The sequence below is a fragment of the Equus quagga genome, chromosome 8 (genome assembly GCF_021613505.1).
Source record: "Equus quagga isolate Etosha38 chromosome 8, UCLA_HA_Equagga_1.0, whole genome shotgun sequence".
In the NCBI taxonomy this organism is placed as follows: domain Eukaryota; kingdom Metazoa; phylum Chordata; class Mammalia; order Perissodactyla; family Equidae; genus Equus; species Equus quagga.
This window is the reverse complement of record NC_060274.1, coordinates 46,727,604-46,746,016: the sequence shown is the minus strand read 5'-3', so window position 1 is coordinate 46,746,016 and position 18,413 is coordinate 46,727,604. Positions and strand designations below refer to the sequence as shown.

The 18,413-nt window shown below is 40.8% G+C and overlaps 1 protein-coding gene across 2 annotated transcripts in view; it reads left to right on the top strand.

Annotated features, from left to right (window-relative positions):
- The window catches only part of COBL (cordon-bleu WH2 repeat protein), a 277,905-nt gene that overhangs the window by 18,870 nt on the left and 240,622 nt on the right, over positions 1–18,413 (top strand). The gene's annotated exons all lie outside the window — the stretch shown is intronic.

The window sequence follows — 18,413 nt, the reverse complement described above, 5'->3', positions numbered from 1 at the left end:
ATAATGTATTCATTTTAGGTGCACAACATAGTGATTTGATGTATGAATATATTGTGAAATGGTAACCAGAATAAGTTTAGTTAACATCCATCACCACACATATTTACAAAATTTTTTATTTGTGTTTTGTTTTTTGTTTTGAGGAAGATTAGCCCTGAGCTAACATCCGCTGCCAATCCTCCTCTTTTTGCTGAGCAAGACTGGCCCTAAGCTAACATTCATGCCCATCTTCCTCTACTTTATATGTGGGATGCCTGCCACAGCATGGCTTGCCAAGCGAACCCGGGGCTGCTGAAGTGGAACATGTGAACTTAACTGCTGCAACACCAGGCCGGCCCCACAAAATTTTTTTTTTCTTTTGATGAAAACTTTTAATATAGTTTAAAATCAAAAAGTGTGATGTCTCCAGCCTTGTTCTTCTTTCTCGAGATTGCTTTGGCTATTTGGGTTCTTTTGTGAGTCCATACAAATTTTAGGATTGTTTGTTCTATTTCTGTGAAAAATGCCATTGGAATTTTAATAGGAATTTCATTAAATCTGTTGATTGCTTTGGGTAGTATGGACAATTTAACAATATTAATTCTTTCACTCCGTGAGCACTGCTTTCCATTTACTTGTGTCTTCTTCCTGGGGGATTTTTGAATAAACACAGTCTCAGCTTCTCCCTGGGAAGTTCTGATACATCCAGGTGGGGTGAGACTCAGCGGGAGTGGTTTGAGTGAGCTCCCAGGTGATTCAGATGCCCAATCCCTGCTAAAGATTATCCATTCATCCACCCATCAAGGCCTTAAATGAATGTATGAATATAGATATTGTTCCAGCTCTCCAGGAGGCCAGTCTTGGACTGCTCTTTAGTCTGAAAGAACTGTCTACCTAAGGCACAATTGTTCTGTTACAAAAACTTCCTCCTCAGAGACCTCTCCGTGTACATTTTAATGCACTTCGCAAGATTTAACCAAGTTGCTTTGGAAAAAGATAGTCAAGCCCAGCTTGCAAGCAAGCACTCCTGCTATCCTTAGCACCTAGCTGAGAGTAATCAGCAACATCGAAATGGGTTTAAAGCCTTCTCAGGCATCCACCTCGAAACAAAACTGCTCTCTGAAAGACATTGCAGGTCACTTATCTCGTTGTTCCCCTGCAGAAGTATTTGTCTGAAAAGTAAATTGTTGATCAAAAGAGCCATGAAATACTTAACTTGTATAAAAGGATGCTTTGGTAAAAAAACAAAAACAAAAACAAAGAAAGAAAATAAAGCCAAGCTTAATTTTTTATTTTTGATTGCCCTCATTTAATCAGACATCTTCCAACATCTTAGAACAAACTGAATTAAAATCACATATGTATGATCATCTCTGTGATAAGTTTTTGTCACATTTCTTTCCATATTGTAGTATTTAAAAATGAAATGACCCATTTTTACTGATGTAAGACCGTTTTAAAATTTATTCATTTTAATTGGCTCACGATTTTTAAGTAATTAATTAATTAAATTAATTAATTTAAAGCATTAATTAAAATGCATCCATGTGCTGGCATTTTGGGTGTGGATCATTTGTTCCTGACCTGATGGAGCCCACAATATAGAAGCCATTACGGCAGGTTAAGGCGAACGCTGTAACACGGATGTGTACAAAGTGCTAAAGGAACACCCAGAGAAGGAGGGGCAGCTAGTCCTGCTTGTAGGGTGGGGCTGAGATAAGTCAGGTTTATTTTTATGAAAGGCCTTCTCAGAAAATGGTTCTGCTGAAGCAGTTCTTAAATATAACACTCCTTCCAGAGGCTCGCGGCAGCCCCAGAGGAGCTGTAAATACCGCACCAAGATTAGCTCACATAAATAGACACTTAGAGGTTTATTCAATGGGGATTTTTTTTTCTAATGCTTAAAAAGGAGAGGAAAGAGGTGTGGATAAGTGCAGACATCTGTGAGACTGTCAGGATCCGGCATTTTCAAAAAGGTTAACAAGAAAGTTGAGGAGATTCAGTTGTACCGCCAGTTCTCTGGCTTTGCTGGCAGTTATTGGACACACCATCTGTGTGGACCTGCAGAAAGCCAGCAACATGTCACAGCTAAGGAGGAGTGTGGTCTGATGGACCTTGGGAGCATGTCATATGCTGCCTACCTTGTCACAGGATGTCATGTTTGCTTTGCTGGGTGGGTCCCGACCTTGCCAAGAAGTCCCTGTCGATGATGGTGTGACAGGACAGGCCTGCGTCACTGACTGCATGTGAGGCCGGCCACTCACAGGGTTAATTCCTTGCTTCCATTTAATTGGGCACTATGTTTTTAAGAAAGAAGCAATTTTGATAACTTTGACTGAACAGGTGATACATATGAAACCACGATTATATATAGATTGAATGCACAGACCATGTGGAAGGACAATGTTCTCTCTATAGGGGACACAGAAGTATGCGTATATTCCTGTACTAGTAATATCAAGTATAGGAAAATATTTAACCTTTATTCAGACAAAGTTAGGACTAAAGTAGTTCTTGACTGATGAAGAACTTGACGTTACTATAGACGGAGGAACTGTAGTTGATATGACAAGAATGCTGTGCGTAACCTCAGGCCTTTAGCACAGAATGGGGTAAGCGTTCTTGTAGCCAGAGGTTCTGTTGGTTCTCAGTTATGAATTATTTCACTCATGCTGTTCTTCTTAGTATTTTGAAGATTAGTTTCTTTTTAAGGAATTTATTCTTTTTCCTCTGTGTGATTGAGAAGCTGTACTGAATTTTGTAACTACTAATTGAGGTATATTTATGTACAAAAACTGCACATGGTTAAAGCATAGGGCTTGATGGATTTCAATATATGCTTACATCTTGAAACCCTCACCACAATCAAGGCACAGGGTTTTTCTCTCACTTTCAAAAGTTTTCTTGTGCCTCTTTGCAGCCCATCTCTCCCTCCATCTGTACCTGGGCAACCACTGATCCCCTTTCTGTCACTATAGGTTAGTTTGTATTTTCTAGAATCTTCTATGAGTGGAAATGTATAGTACATACTCTTTTTTGTCTAGTTCTTTCACTCAGCATTATGATTTTGATATTCATTTCTATTATGGTGTCTCTATAGTTCATTCCTTTTTGACAGGAGTGTTCCACTTATTAATTTATGACAATTTCTGTCTATTCATTCTCCCTTTGATGGACATTTGGGTTGTTTCTGGGTTTTGGCTGTTACAAATGACACTGCTACGGACAGTCTCATTTATAGTCTTTGTACGGGCATACACTCCCTTTCTCTTGGGTGAATGCCTAGGAGTGGAATGGCTGAGGCACATCGCAGGTGTATGTTTAACATTTAAGAAACAGCCTAGCTATTTCTGTGTGGCTGTACTGTTTTACATTTCACCAGCAGTGAAGGAGAATTACAGTTACTGGGTCAGTCTTTAATTTTTACCATTCTAGTGTGTGCAAAGTTCATCAAATTTTAAGTGTAAATTTCTTTTACTAAGGACATCGAATATGTTTGGTAGCTTATTTCTTCACTTCAGTAATTGTCTTAACTCAGGGGAATATGGAATCAGTCCAGCCAGGGATGGCAGCCTTCACTGAGAGGTGCCTTGTACGTTGAGCAAGTATGTGCCCAGGCCTGGGGTATGTGGGTGTCCCTGTGGTGTCCAGATCCTCTTTACTCGGGGCTTGCAGGGAGTGCAAATAGTTGGCCTTGAGCAGGCCACAGGACACTGGGAGTTTGGCCCAGTAATACTTGCTTAGCTTCTGATTCAACCTTTTTTTCGTTTTTTGCATTATCATCATTCAATTTTAAATAGTACTCATCCTAAAAAATAGAAAAAGACAACTTAGGAATAGATCACTTTCCTGGGGACTTCCCTAAATTCAGTAATAAACAGCCATTGATTTGAAAATTCAGTTAATTCCACTCAGTGGATTACTTCAAATGACAGAAACAGAATATTTTTCCTTTTAAAAAATATGGTGGAAATTTTCAAACATACAAAAAGTAGAGAACACTAACTTTTTTTTGGCTTCATTATTTTATGGGAAAAGCCCATATGCTGTCCTTTCATTTGTGAATCCTTCCACATGCACGGCTAACTAACAAGGCTTACCTTCTGGCCTTCGTCGATCGCATTGTCCTGCCCAACAAAAGCAACAAAACTCCTTAATAGCATTTAATTCCCTCTCTCTCTTAAACTTCCCAGATTGTCTTCAGGGTAACTTTGTACAGTTGCAAAAGTGACTTTTGAGCTGAAACTACTGTCTAGGACACGGTAAGACAAAGAATTTGGTTTCAGTCATTTTCTTTCTAGCTCATCTCCCATTGGTTCTTGACACTACCAGAGTCTCCTCAGTTCCTTCCTGTCTCTTCTTGTCACTCCCACTCCTTCTTTGCTTGCCAGGGTCTCAGCCTCGCTCATGTTTTGTCTCTGGGTGCCTCAGCCTGTCATTCCCGGGTGTGTGCTGTGCACCCACATGTGCAAGTGTTTGATGGTGTATCCCATCCTGAGCCCTCTGCTGATGGCGGCTGGTGGGCAGCTGCTGTGCCCTGTAGGAGGGATGAGAGGGCAGGGTCATGATCCTGGGCAGTGCAGTGTGGTAATGCCAGGACAGAGACCAGCCCAGAGTGACAGGCCAGCACAAGCTCCAGGAAAGGCGTCTGCAGGAAGAGGGGGCACGGAGCTTGGACGGAAGGTCAGGGTGTCCAAATGGACAGAGGAGTGTGCATGACAGCCTAACGGGAGCCATCTTTGGGAAAGTGTAATTTACTATTTAGTATTATCATTTTACAACTTAATCTGCCCTAAGCTTAAAGACAGGGAGGAGGCTGAGGTTGTGTGGGAAGGAGTAGGAGGGATGGCAGGGTGTCCAGGGCTGTGATGGGTTACATAGGAGTTTTAGAAAAAATGACTCAACATCCTCTGCACCTTCGTCTCTGTATCTGTGTTATTTGGAGGTACACTAACTTCTGGGTTAAGATAAGATTGGGAAGGCCAAGCACAGAAGGTTCCATGACGCAGATACATTTTTCTCCAGCCTGAGTTTCTACATCTCAGGTTTCAGGTAAGCTCAGTTGGGAAGGAGCCCGGTGGTCCCCTGGCTTGGCTGTCTGCTTTACCTGTTGCTTAAGAACTTGAGTTCCCCAACAATTAACAATTGGATTTCAAAGTAAGATAAATGAGATGTGCTGGTGGCCCTTGGTGTCCTCTAGTAACTATAGCACATAATTGATACAACAGGCATGGAGACTGGCCCATTTTCTTGTGTCTCTGTGATAGTGTGTACGCATTTGACTGTGTTTGCTCAAGTACAACTGTCAACCTTGCACAAGTGGTGCCTCTCCTATTCAACTTGAGCATGTGGGCAATCTGAATTACCACTGCTCACATGGACATTTCCCTTCCCAACACTTCCTGTGGTAGCTCTGTCTGTCTTACTGCCTGTATGCAGGAAGGTTAATAAAAACAGGAGCAGAAAACCAGGCCAGGGAACAGCAGAGGGAGGAGAGATGTTAGCCATCTAAGCAAGTCCACGTGCAGTGATGCGGCATCAGCTTTGTCTTTGTGTTTCTGACAAGCTGGGCAGAAAGAGGAACACTGGTTTCCATAGTTCTCGTCATTGAAAGTAGGACAAGTTCCAGTTCCTCAGAGAAGGCGTCATTTTTCCTGGCACTAAGAGGTAATTAATTACTTGCAGTGGTTTGTTCTGGTCACTGCTGCCCACCTACCTTCCATGGCTTGCTGAAATGTTCACTTCTAATTGACAGACGTTGTTAGCGCACCTACTATGTGCAGATTTTGATATTAGTGACTAGAGCAGAGTAGAAGGAGCTGGGCATGGAGCCAGACTACTGTGGGCATCACGCTCTGGGCAAGCGCTGGAGAGGTTGGGTCTGTGTGTCTGGGAGGACACCACGTGGGAAATGAATGGTCAGTTCTTCCACACAAGGGGATGGCAGGAGCGAGGCCCAGAGGTGCGCGAGTGCAGCCTGTGTCTGGGAAGATGAGAGAATTGGTTCTCCAAGAGGGGAAGCCAGTGGAGAGAACACGTGGCTGGAGCAGCATGTGAAGCACCTTCGTGCTGCTCATAGGAGCCTGTCTGTAGCCCTCGGAGGAGCCAGGAAAGCTCATCAGCTCTCTTTAGAAACTAGCTCTGGCACTGTGGGGAGGGCAAGGCAGGAGCCGGGAGAGTCAGGAAGCAGTTTTTAGGGCCCAGGTAGAGGAGGAGGAGGTTCAGAGCCCCTCGGGACAGGCGGTGGGAGGGAGTGGAAAGAGGAAGAATGTCAGACACGTGTGAGAGATAGAATTGATGGACTGGTGACTAGTTGCAAGTGCACAACGAGGCAGAAAAAGGTGATTTGGGGTTTTTAGCTGGAGTGATTTGGTCAACAATGACGATAACAACAGTTAACATTTGAAGGGCTCTTTGCAAATCCCTTTTGCTAGCGCTGAGATTCCGTTGTCCACAGAGTCCTGTGCAAACGGCAGGACACATCCTATTAGTCTCATTTTACTTGCGGCCCAGCGAGATGCAGAGACTTATTCAACACAGCTGGAAGTGGCAGAAGCCAGCCTCAGGCCCAGTGTCTGACTGTGTGCCCTTGGGTGGTGGTGGGCAAAGCAAGATCTGGAATCTGGAGCCACTGTTTGGAATAAGGAGCAAAATAACAGCTTTCACTTGGGAGGAGGGTGTAATGAAGGGGCTGCAGAGGTGCGGTTGGCCTGGCATTCACAGACCTGGCCTTTGCACCCTGGCAGGGCAGCCAGGCTGTGGAACCGGCTTGGGAATTCACAAAGGCGGAGCAGGAATGCCCAGTGACATGTGAATCTCAGATAAAAAATGAATATACTTTAGTGTAAGCGTGTCCCAAATATTTACTGTTCATCTGAAGTTCACATGTCACTGGGCATTCTACATTTTTCTCTGTTATCTACCAGGATAAGGAAACCCAGGTTACAATCTATGAAACCAAACTGGATGTTTTCAGCTGTCACATGGTGCCATTGGTGACCACAGCCGAGAGTGAGAGAGTCCCCTGGGGAAGTGTGTGAAGTCAGTGTGGAGGAGCATGCCACCACCTGAGGGCTGGTCCTGAAGGCTCAGGCAGCAAGGACCGAGACAGAGGGAGGGAAGACTGGGGCCGATGGTGCAGGAACAGGCCCTAGGAGGGCTGGGAGCCACTATCATGAGGAGGGGCCATCTGTGGCTTCAGTCAGCACCGTGGGTTTAGGAGGGCAGGTAGTGAGAGGACAGTGGATGGGTACTGATTTTCCTGAAGATGTCCAGTAGGAAAGGGGAGGAGAAAAAGAGGACAGAACAGTTTGCAAAATAACCAGAGGGTGGTCTTGGTCATTATTTGAGATGGAATAATAAGTTAAAAAGAAAAACAGCAATCATGAAAATACGTTGTTATCCATTGCTCGCTGAATTGTGATGTCCTCTGGACCCGATATGTGGTGGGCAAACCGGGAGGAGCTGCTCTTGTTACTGCAGACATTTCTCTGCTCTGTTGTTTACCTAGGCTCTGTATCTCCATGCCATTGTTATTCACAAGTGAAAACAAAAAGTTTTGACCTCTAATGACTATTTTATACTGTCCTTTATAAGGGTAAAACTGATTTGTTGTTGTATACAATTAGAGAAGATTGTCCAGGAACATCTGTCTTGAAGACTGGTGCTTGAATCCAGTTCCTATTTTCTCTTTGTATTTTCTAAATTTTATTTTTTAAATTAACGTGGAATCAAATTGCCTTCTTTGGTGTCCAGTTCTGTGAATTTTAACACACGTGTACATCTGTGCAATCACCACTGCAATCAGAATGCAGAGCAGTTCCATCACCCCCAAGACTCCCTGGCGCCATTCCTTATCAGTATCAGTTGCTCATTTATTTTTATTGCTGAGTGGTATTCCATTTTCTGGATCCACCCTAGTTGGTCTACCACTCCACCCCATTGAAAGACATCTGGGTTGTTTCCACTGTTTTGTGATTGTGTATTGAGCTGCAATAAACGTTCCTGTACAGGTGTTTGTGTGAACTTTAATTTTCATTTCTCCACAGTAAATAGCCGGGAGTGGGATTGCTGGGTCATGTGGTGTGTGTTTATGAGAAGCTGCCAAACTGTTTTCCAGAGTGACTGTACCATTTTGCATTGTGCTACAGAGTGACAGTACCACCAGCAACGTTCGAGACTTCCAGTTGCTTTGTATCCTCATCAGCGCTTGGTAATTTCAAGATTTTTTCTTTTAGCCATTCTTGTAGGTGTGTAGTGGTATTACATCATGGTTTTAACTTGCTTTCGGCTAATGATGATGAGCATTTTTCATGTGTTTATTTGCCATCCATATGTTTTCTTTGGTGAAACCTCTAAGTCCTTTCCTGTTTTTAAATTTAGATTGTTTGCTTATGTTGTATTTTGAAGGTTCTTTATATAATGTGGCTACAACTCCTTGGTCGTATATATGATATGCAAGTATTTTTCTCCTGGCCTGTAGCTTGTCTTTTTGTTCTTTTGACAGTGTTATGGAAGAGTGGAAGTTTTTAATTGTGAGGAAGCCCCCTTTTTTTTGTACTCCATGCTTTAGACGTGCTTTGGGTGTCATGTCTAAGTACTCTTGCCGAACCCCAGGCCATGAAGATTTTCTTCTATGTTTTTACTTTTCCATTTAGCTCTGTGATTCATTTTGAGTTAATGTTTGTGTGGGCTGTGAGATTTAGATCGAAGCTCTCCTTCTCCTCCTCTTGGTTACCATCTTCTTTTTCTTTGGGGTAGGATGTCTGGTTGTTCCAGCACCATTGTTGAAAAGATTGTCATTTTTCTATTTAATTGCCTTTATACTTTCCTCAAAAATCAGTTGACCCTATTTGTGTGGATCTATTTCTTGATTCTCTATTTGATTTATATCTGGTCCTTCACCAATACCATTGTTTTATAGTCTTTGTACATTTATATTTATATTGTTTTATAGTCTTGAATATTGTAGCTTTAAAGTTAGTCTTGAATATTGTGGCTTCATAGTTAGTCTTAAAATAGGATAGTGTGATTCCTCCAACTTCTTCTTTTTCAAAATTATTTTGGCCATTCTCGTTTCTTTCTATTTCCATATAAATTTCAGAATCAGTTTGTCTATATCTACAAAAACAAATCATGCTGGAAATTTGATTGAAATTTTGTTAAATCTTAAACCAATTTGAGTCTTCCATTCCATGAACATGATATATTTCTTCATTTACCTAGGTTTTCTTAAATTTCTCTCATCAGTGTTTTGTCATTTTCAGCATATAGATCCTATTCATGTTGGCTAAATTTATACCTAAATATTTTCCGTTTTTGGAGCTATCATAAATGGTGTTTTAAAATTTCAGTTTCCAGTTCATTGTTGTACAGAAATATAATTCATGTGTTGATGTTATCTCTTGTGACCTTGCTAAACTCATTTATTAATTCTATAAAGTTTTTATTTTGGTTTTATTTGCAGATTCTTTGGGGTTGTCTGTGTATGCCTAGAAATTATTCTTTTATTCCCAATCTTTATGCTTTTCATTTCATTTTCTCTTCTTATTGCACAGTGTAGACTTCCAGTGTGAGGTTGAATAGGAGCAGTGAAAGGCTACATCCTTGCCTTGCTCCCCATCTCAGGGAGAAAGCATTCAGCCTTCTGCTATTTAGTGTGATACTGACTGGAGGTTTTTTGTAGATGAAGCTCCCTTCTATTGCTATTTTGCTGAGAGTTGTTCATGATGAATTAGTCCAAATGCTTTTCCTTGTTTCAGTTGATATGTTCATGTGGTTTCCCTTCTGGAAACGTCAGTGTGGTGAGTTACATATAATGATTTTCAAATATTAAAGCAGCTTTGCATGCCTGAAATAAAACCCACTTGGTTGTGGTATAATATTCTTTTTATATATTGCTGGATTCTGTTTGCTAATATTTTTGAGGATTTTTACGTCTGTATTCATGTGGGATATTGGTATGTAGTTTTCTTTTCTTGTGATATATTTGTCTGATTGTGGCATCAGGATAATATTGGCCTCATATAATGATTTGGGAAGTGGTCTCTGCTCTTTCATTTTCTGAAAAAGATTATGTATAATTGGTATAATTTATTTATTTTTCTTAAATGTGTAGTAGAATTTGCCAGCGAAACCATATGGACCTGAAGATTCCTTTTGCATAATGTTTTTAACTACAAATTCAAATTTTTAAGTAAGTATATTTGGGTTATCTATTTCATCTTCAGTGAGTTTTGGTAGTTGTGATTTTTGAGGAATTGTTCGACTTCATGTAAGTTGTTGAATTTATGTGCATAGATTTATGCAGAGTATTCCCTTAATATTCTTTTAATGGTTGTGGTTTCTGTAGTGATATCTTCTTTTTCATTCTTCATATTACGAATTGCTCTCTTCTCTTCTGTCATTCTTGTTATAAGTTTATCAATTTTATTGATCTTTACAAAGAACCAGCTTTTGTCATCGTTTCTCTGTTTCATTTTGTTTTCTCTGCTCTTACCTTTATTGTTGCCTACCTTCTGCATGATATAGGGTTTTTTTTCTTTTTCAGATTTGTTTAGGTGAAACTTAGATTATTGATTTGAGATATTTCTTTTCTAATATAAGCATTTGATGCTATACATTCCCTTCTAAGCACTTCTTTATCATCATCCCACCAATTTTGATGTTTTCTTTCACTTAGTTCAAGTCCCTGAGACTTCCTCTTTATCCCATGGATTATTCAGAAGTATATTATTTAATTTCTAACTACTTATAAATTTTATGGTTATCTTTCTGTTACTGATTTGTAGTCTAAATCTGTTATAGTTAGAGAACATGCTTTGTATGCCTTCAATTCTTTTTACATTTGATAAGGTTTGTTTATCACCCAGCAGGTGTTCTATCTTGGTGAATATTCTATGTACACCAGAAAACAATGTGTTTTCTGCTATAGTTGGTTGGAGTTGTAGAAATATCAATTAGATCTGATTGGTTGATGGTGTTTTTCATTTCTTCTATATCCTTGTTGATTGTGTATAAGTTACATTGATTGCCACGAGAGAAGTGTCTCAAAATTTAACTGTGAATTTGTCTATTTCTCTGATCAGTTTTTGTTTCATGTATTTCAAAGCTTCATTGTTTGGTACATTGAAGTTTAGAGTTATTATGTCTTCTTGGTGAATTGTCCATTTTATTGCTATTGTCTTTGAGTTGTCTGATATTTCCCCTTTGTCCGATATTGGTATAGCCATTCCAGCTTTCTTTTGATTAACATTTGCATGCTATATTTTTTCCATCATTTTACTTTTAACTACCTATTTCATTATGTTTAAAGTGAGATTCTTGAAGATAGCATATATTTGAATAATCTGTCTTTTAGCTAGTGTTCAGACTATTTGCATTAAATTATTATATCAAATCAATCTATTGCATTAAACCATTTACATGAATGAAGAATATTGATCTGTAGTTTTTATTGATATTTTTGGATTTAGGCCAACCATTTAGCTTTTTCTCTGTTGCCTGTTTTGTGTTCAATTAATTTTTTCTTTGTTGCCTGTTTTGTGTTCCTGTTTCTCCTTTCCTGTCTTTTGAGTTGTGTGAAAATTTTTAGTATCCCATTTAAATTTTTCTATGTGGTTTTTAGTATACCTTGTGTTTATTTTTATGGTTTTTGTAGCAATTGACCTATGCCAACTTTTCGCAGTCTCCTTAGAATCAATACTTTATCATCATGTGGAATATAGCTTACCATCATATAGGTACCATCCATGGTTATGTGTTACATCTATATTTTAAAGAACTCAAGAAGAGAAGAATAGTCTATTATGTTTGCCAAGATGTTTACCATTTCTGTTGCTCTTCAGGTTCCAAATTTCCTTCTCAGATCAATTCCATTCTCTCTGAAGAACTTATTTTAGCGGTTTTTAAGACCAGTTCTGCTGGCAATGAATCCTCTTTGCTTGCCTTCATTTGGGAATTTCTTTATTTCACCTTCATGCAGGAAAGATATAGTCACTGGATATAGAAATCTGGACTTAATAGTTCTTTTCTTTCAGTACTTTAAAACTCTTTTTCTACCTCCTTCTAGCAATTATAGTTTTTGTAGTCCTTCAAATCATCTCCATATAAGAAATGTGGATTTCTCTGGTTGCTCTCAGAATTTTTTTCTTGTGCTTAGTTTTAAGTAGTTTGATTAGGACATCTATGAGTGTAGGTTTCTTTGTATTTGTCCTGTATAGGGTTTGCTGAACTTTTTGAATCTGTAGGTTTATGTCTTTTACCAAATTTGGGGAGTTTTCTGCTATTTCTTGAATTTTTTTTTTCTGGATTATATTCTTTCTCCTCTCATTCCAGGACTCTGTTGACATGCATGTTAGACCTTTTGGTGTTGTCTCATAGGTTCCTGAGTCTGTGTTTATTTTTCATCAGTCATTTCTATTTATGTTATTCAGATTGGATAACTTCTATTGATATGTAACTCAAAATCAGTGAGTTTGCTTTTGAGCCCATCCAATGAGTTTTTTATTTCAATTATGCATTTGCAAATCTAAAATTTCCTCTTAGTTCTCCTTTATATCTTCTATTTCTTTGCTGAGGTGTCCTCTGTTTCCATTCATTTCAAGTGTGTTTCCTTTTACTTCTCGGAGTGCTTTTATAACAGTTGTTTAAAGTTTTTATCAGAAAATTCCAATATATGGGTCATCTTGTTGTGGCATCTGTTGGTTGCCTTTCCCCATGTGAGTTGGGATTTTCCTGCTTCTTCATATGACAAACAAACTTGGATTGTTTCCTAGACATTTTGAATATTCTGTTATGGTATTTTGGATTTTATTTAAATCTTGTGAGAATGTTGACATTTTTATTTTATCAGGCAATTGATTCAACTGGGTTCATGGTTAAATTTCTGCCAAGCTTTCCATGATTATCGTTTCAGTGTTAGTTCTGCTTACAAAGCCTTTACAGTGCTTTCAGATCTTTCCCATGTTTGTGCTGCCAGTGGCCAGTCTGGGACCTGTGTGGTGGTCTGTCTCATAGTTCACTTCTCAAAGTGTATGATATGCTCCCAAAGGTCAGATCCACATATGTGTGGCATTGTCAGAGATGCCATCAGGAGTTCATAAATGACTTCATGGAGTGTCCTGGGCTCCTCCTTTCTCTCCAGTCTCTCCAGTGCTATCTGCTTCTCTAAGCTTCTGCTTTGATTCTCCAGCCAGAAAACTGGGGCTTTATTTACCCTGCTTTGAGATGTACTTCCTGTGACTGTCCACTTCTGGGACAATGTAGCAGAAGAACAGAGAGTGGAAAAAGCAGTGGGATTTACTCCCCTCTCTTAGGATATCTGATGGGAGGGAAGAGGGTTCCTCTGTCAGAGTTTCAGGCTCCTTTGGGCCCCTGCTGCTGTCAGCTCCTCTGCCACTGCAGGACCGCCCGGGGACTGGGCTGAAAAGAACAGAGATGAGCATACAGGAGAACCCCTCTGTTCTTTCTGAGCATTAGGAGACCCCTTTCCTTCTCTTGGAGCTGGCGTGGAAGGGCTTTTTTCTGGAGCATGCTCTGTCTGTTCATCCCTTTGTCTTGTGCAGGGTTCAGGCTGGATTGAGTTCAGGACTGGAAAAAAAAGGATAAACTTAGCACAAGTTTGGGGGTATTGTGAATTCTGGTCTTCATCCCCAATTCACCTGTTACAGTTTACTTCTCAGAGTCCTCAAGTAGCTGATACTTGCATTCTGGCCAGAGTTTATGGCTTCATTGAGATGGAGAGACAGGGAACAGTGTGTTTATTTCATCTGAACATTTTCCTTTTTCTTTTAAAATGCATATGCCTGTTACATCCAAACAATGGAATATTATTCCACACTAAGAGGACATGAGCTATCAAGCCATGAAAAGACATAGAGAAACCTTAAGTGACAGAAGCTCATCTGAAAAGTCTACTTATTGTGTGATTCCAACTATATGACACTCTGGAAAACATAAAACTATGGAGATAAAGAGATGAGTGATTGCCAGTGGTTAGGGAGGAGAAGGATGAATAGGTGAAGCACAGATGAGTCTTAGGGCAGTGAAACTAGTCTGTATGATACTATAATAACGGATACATGTCGTTATACGTTTGTCTAAACCCATAGAATGTGCAACACTAGGAGTAAACCCTAGTGTATACTGTGGGTTCTGGGTGATAATGAGGCTACTGTAGGTTCATCAGTTGTAACAAAGGCACCACTCTGTTGTGGGATGTTGATAGTGGAGGATGCTCTGCATGTCCAGGGGCAGGAGGTATATAAGAACTTTCAGTACCTTCTGCTGAATTTACTGTGAATCTAAAATTGCTCTAAAAAATAGTCTATTAAAAAATGCATTGCCGAAGAATCTCATACTAAAATAATTGTAGGGCCTGATAAATATAGTTGAAGATTTTAGGCAGTTTATTTAAAAATAGGAAATAAAAGTATCACAGAAAGTGTGAGGCACTTTTGGAAGTACCTGCAGTATACGCCACACATTTCGTTTCTTTTTTGTAGTTAGGACATGAGGGTTAATTAGTTTCTTTCATGCATTTTCTGGGCTATATATCCTTTATTAGAATGAATCGGGATTTAGTAGATAATTTTAAAGACATGAAAACGTCACAGTTTAATTTAGAATTTAAAATACGTACCATGCCTTTCACATAAAATTGTCATGTGGCCTCTCAATAAATTACTGGGTTTTTAAAAAGCTAAGCCTTACAATTATTAGCCTCTCAGTGCTGGGCTGGTACACAGGGCGGGGCCTGCTGGTAATCTGAGAATGACAACAGCTGTACCATTCCTAGCAGACCACAAGTGTCTGGGAGCAGAGCATTTCCCCCGCAGGCCGCATGTTGCGTGGGCACAGGGATTGGTCAGAAGGAAGCGTGGGGAATCAACACGCTCAGCATGTGCAGCAGCTTGGCTATTTCTGTGATTGCCAATTACCTCCAAATTGAAATCATCTAGAAAAACAGACGTCGCATGTGGAGAGACTTTTTTTTCCTGGTCCTATTGATTATAGCTGTCATTTCATTTATTATTTTTGCTGTTGTTTGCTTTTGGGAGAATAGCCCATGGAAGAGGCTGATCTGTAATTTACTGGCTCTGGTGTTTGGAATCATGGCTCTGTCTAATTATAGCACTGCTGTCCCCTTGTGTGGCTGGAAGGAGGGTTCATGAGTGGCCATAAATGGGAGTACTGCTGGTCTCTGCTCTTACTGTGCCTAGTGCTCAATTCAGTTTATCTCCGGATCAAATTTACCCTGTTTGCCATGCATGTGTGTGGGAGTTTCTGTGAATGTGGAGCTTCTAAATTTATTTATCATTTGATATGGGTATTTATGTTCTAGTATTTGTGGTGCTGGCACTCCAGGTCAGCCCCCGTGTTTTTAGTACAGAGATATGATTGTCCTTTAGAAGTCCCTGGGGACCATGCTTCTTATGTGTCTGTGGTGCATCTCATGTAGGCACAAAGAGGAGAGCAGTACATAACATGAAGCTGATCTGCTCTATAATGTTGACAAGTGCATCCTCTCCCACTTCTCGAGTTCCTCAGAGGCAGTTTTGGAATATGGCTGGGAGTGCAAAAAGCATTTTGAGATTCTGGGTAGGAAGGAGATAATCTGTCTAACCATCTGCGATCGTTTATTGACTGCTTATGTATCAGCTCTAGGCTCTGTGCATTCACAGGACATTATTGTACTGAGTTCTTATAGCAACCCTGGAAGGGTGCCATTGCTATCACCTCCATTTGACAGTACAGAGGCTGTAGTGAAGCAAGAATGGTACATCCTGTATCTGTCCAGCAGTCCATCCATCCGTCGACATCTCCGTCCGTCCATCATTTGTCCGTCCATCCATCCATTGTCTGTCCATCTCTGATTTTTTATTAGTTATGTACACATAGATCACTGAGGTGAATTAGGGCCACAGAATCTTTTTTTTTTTAAGTTAAGGATGACTGTGCCACAGGAAAAAAAGAAAAGGCCACATACAAAGTAAAAAAAAATGTTTTTTTATCCAGAGAGAAAAATTAAAAACACTTTGCACTCATTAGAATTCTAAAATTAAAAATGTGACCATAACTCTTGCTTGGGAAAAATTATTTTAAATAAAGTTTCTCAAATTCTTCTTAAATGTTTGTATTTTATACATCTGAATAATTAAAGATACACTCCAACTCCACTTGGAATTGAATTCTATATTTAGTAAGTGGGGATGCAGGCAGGAAAGAGAAAGAAAGAGAGAGGGTCATTCAATGAAAGGTAGGAGGAAGGGAGAAGGACCAGAGGTTGGAGAAGGACATACAAGCAGACAGAAACAGAGGAACTGGGGGCCAAGACTCAGTAGGGACCTGACAGAAGCCCAGGGCGGGGAGAGGGGTGAGGGTGCTGGCTCCTGTGAGGAGTCTGCAGTATCAGACAGAAGTTATCCAGTATCATTGTGTGGTTCAATAGTCCTTTCTCCATCTTTTACCAATATATTTTTTAATTTGTTATTTTGGGATAACATTAAATTTACGGGGAAGTTACGCTATTACTACAAAAATTTCCATATACACATTCAGATTCCCCAGTTATTAACATTTACATTTGCTGTGCCCTCTCTCTTCCCTCCTTGTATTCATGTGTATGTCTACACATGTGCGTACACACACATGCATAGACTCACATACACACGCACACACACACACACCTCTCAGAGCAGGACACACACATTCCTGGGTTCACCCCATGCCTCCCAGTCCAGCATCCCTGCCCCATCCCAGCCTTCCCATTCTCCATATCGGTGACTCCATTCTCTGACACCGAGAACCTGGCACCCAGTATCCTCAATATATTTACTTAGTTTAATCTCCTGTGTATAACCCACTACCTCTTTGGCCATATAAATCAATACTTTCTCAAGAAAAGGTAAGTGAGAAAAGGAAGGAAAGTGTCTCTTGTAAAGACAATTTTATTTTCCACTGAAACAAGGAAGGTTGTATCCATCAATGAAGGTTCAAGAGATTTTAGAAGTTTACCTTGGGACTTAAGAGTTTTAGTAGGTAGAGCAACTTACATTGAAATAAACATTCTATTTCCATATTAAAAAAAAATAGCTTTTTTTGAGATATAATTCTTATAGTGTACAGTTTGCCCATTTATTTCCATGAAGTTTTAAGGTAGAAGAAGCCTCCATGTAATTTCAGGCCAGAGGTGCATCCTTATAAGCCCAGTTACTGGCTCGCTTCCCTCATCAGCATCCTTAGGGGGCAGTAGGTTTAATCATCTCCCTGTGTGAGAGTTTCACTAGTGACATTCTCCAGGGAAATCAGGGCTAAGGACGGCTGGGGTGGGCCGCCTGGGTCTATACGCTGCCTGTCTGCCAACAGTGAACCTGGCCACTATGGTGTGGAGGCCTAGCTGCTACTGTCTTCAGGTGTAGCCACAGCTTGCAAGCTGTAGGGGAGAGGCATGGGCAGTTCTTGGGCCACAGGACTTGTCGAGAGCTTTGCAAGCACAGATGTAGCAGTTTTTGACTCAACCTGACATTTGCTTGGATCCCAGGGCATCTTTCGCTGTCATGGCAGCAGAGAAGGCCTTGCCCTGGGCAGTAGGGTTTCCTGCCTTAGTTTGGCCCACGGTCCAGCCTCCTGGCTGCAGCCCTTGAAGAGGTTGATAATGGGGCCTCACTGGAGCTAGACAGGAGGCCTGTGGTATCATCTCTGTCAGGCCCTCACCATCTCAGCATGGTCAGCACTCCTAGATGGGTGTCCGTGACTTTGGTGTTGCATCAGCCACTCATGGTCTACAGTGTCATCTGTTTCACTTTACAACTCTTATCCAGCCAGGGTTACTCTTTATTATAAGCCTCCCATGACCCCCTCTCGCTTGTATGCTGAAAGCCAGGCTCTTTCCAGGGCTTGGGAACCCCTCCCCTGTGGCCTAGTCACCTCAGGGGCTGGTCAACACCAGAGTCCAGCCCACCCCTTCCCTCCAGCTTCACAAAAGGCACTGGGAAATAGGACTGGAGGGACAAAGGCAGGCCTCCCACCTGTGGCCACCTGTGTGAGTCACTACATGTGGGTGCTTCCCACCTGTGCCCCTTTCCCAGAAGGACCCCAGGGTCCCGGGCTCCCAGGCAACTGCAGCAGGACAAATGAGCAATTCTGCTTTTTGCTGCCAAGGGAGACTCCAGCGTCCATGTAACAATGACTTTGAATGAGAAAAGGAACATCTTATCACAGGTTCGAAATGTACTGTTCATGGGTGCTGGCTGGTCCAGCCCACATCTGTGTATGTTAATTAAAACAGATTCCTTAGAATTCCTATTTTATTGTAACCAAAAGAAGGCGCACATCTTCATTTATGAGCTTTGTGATGTTGCTGGATATTTGTTTCTTCAAACAACACTCCTCCCAGTGTTTATCGCAGTAGCTTTTATTTGTGGAAACCAAGG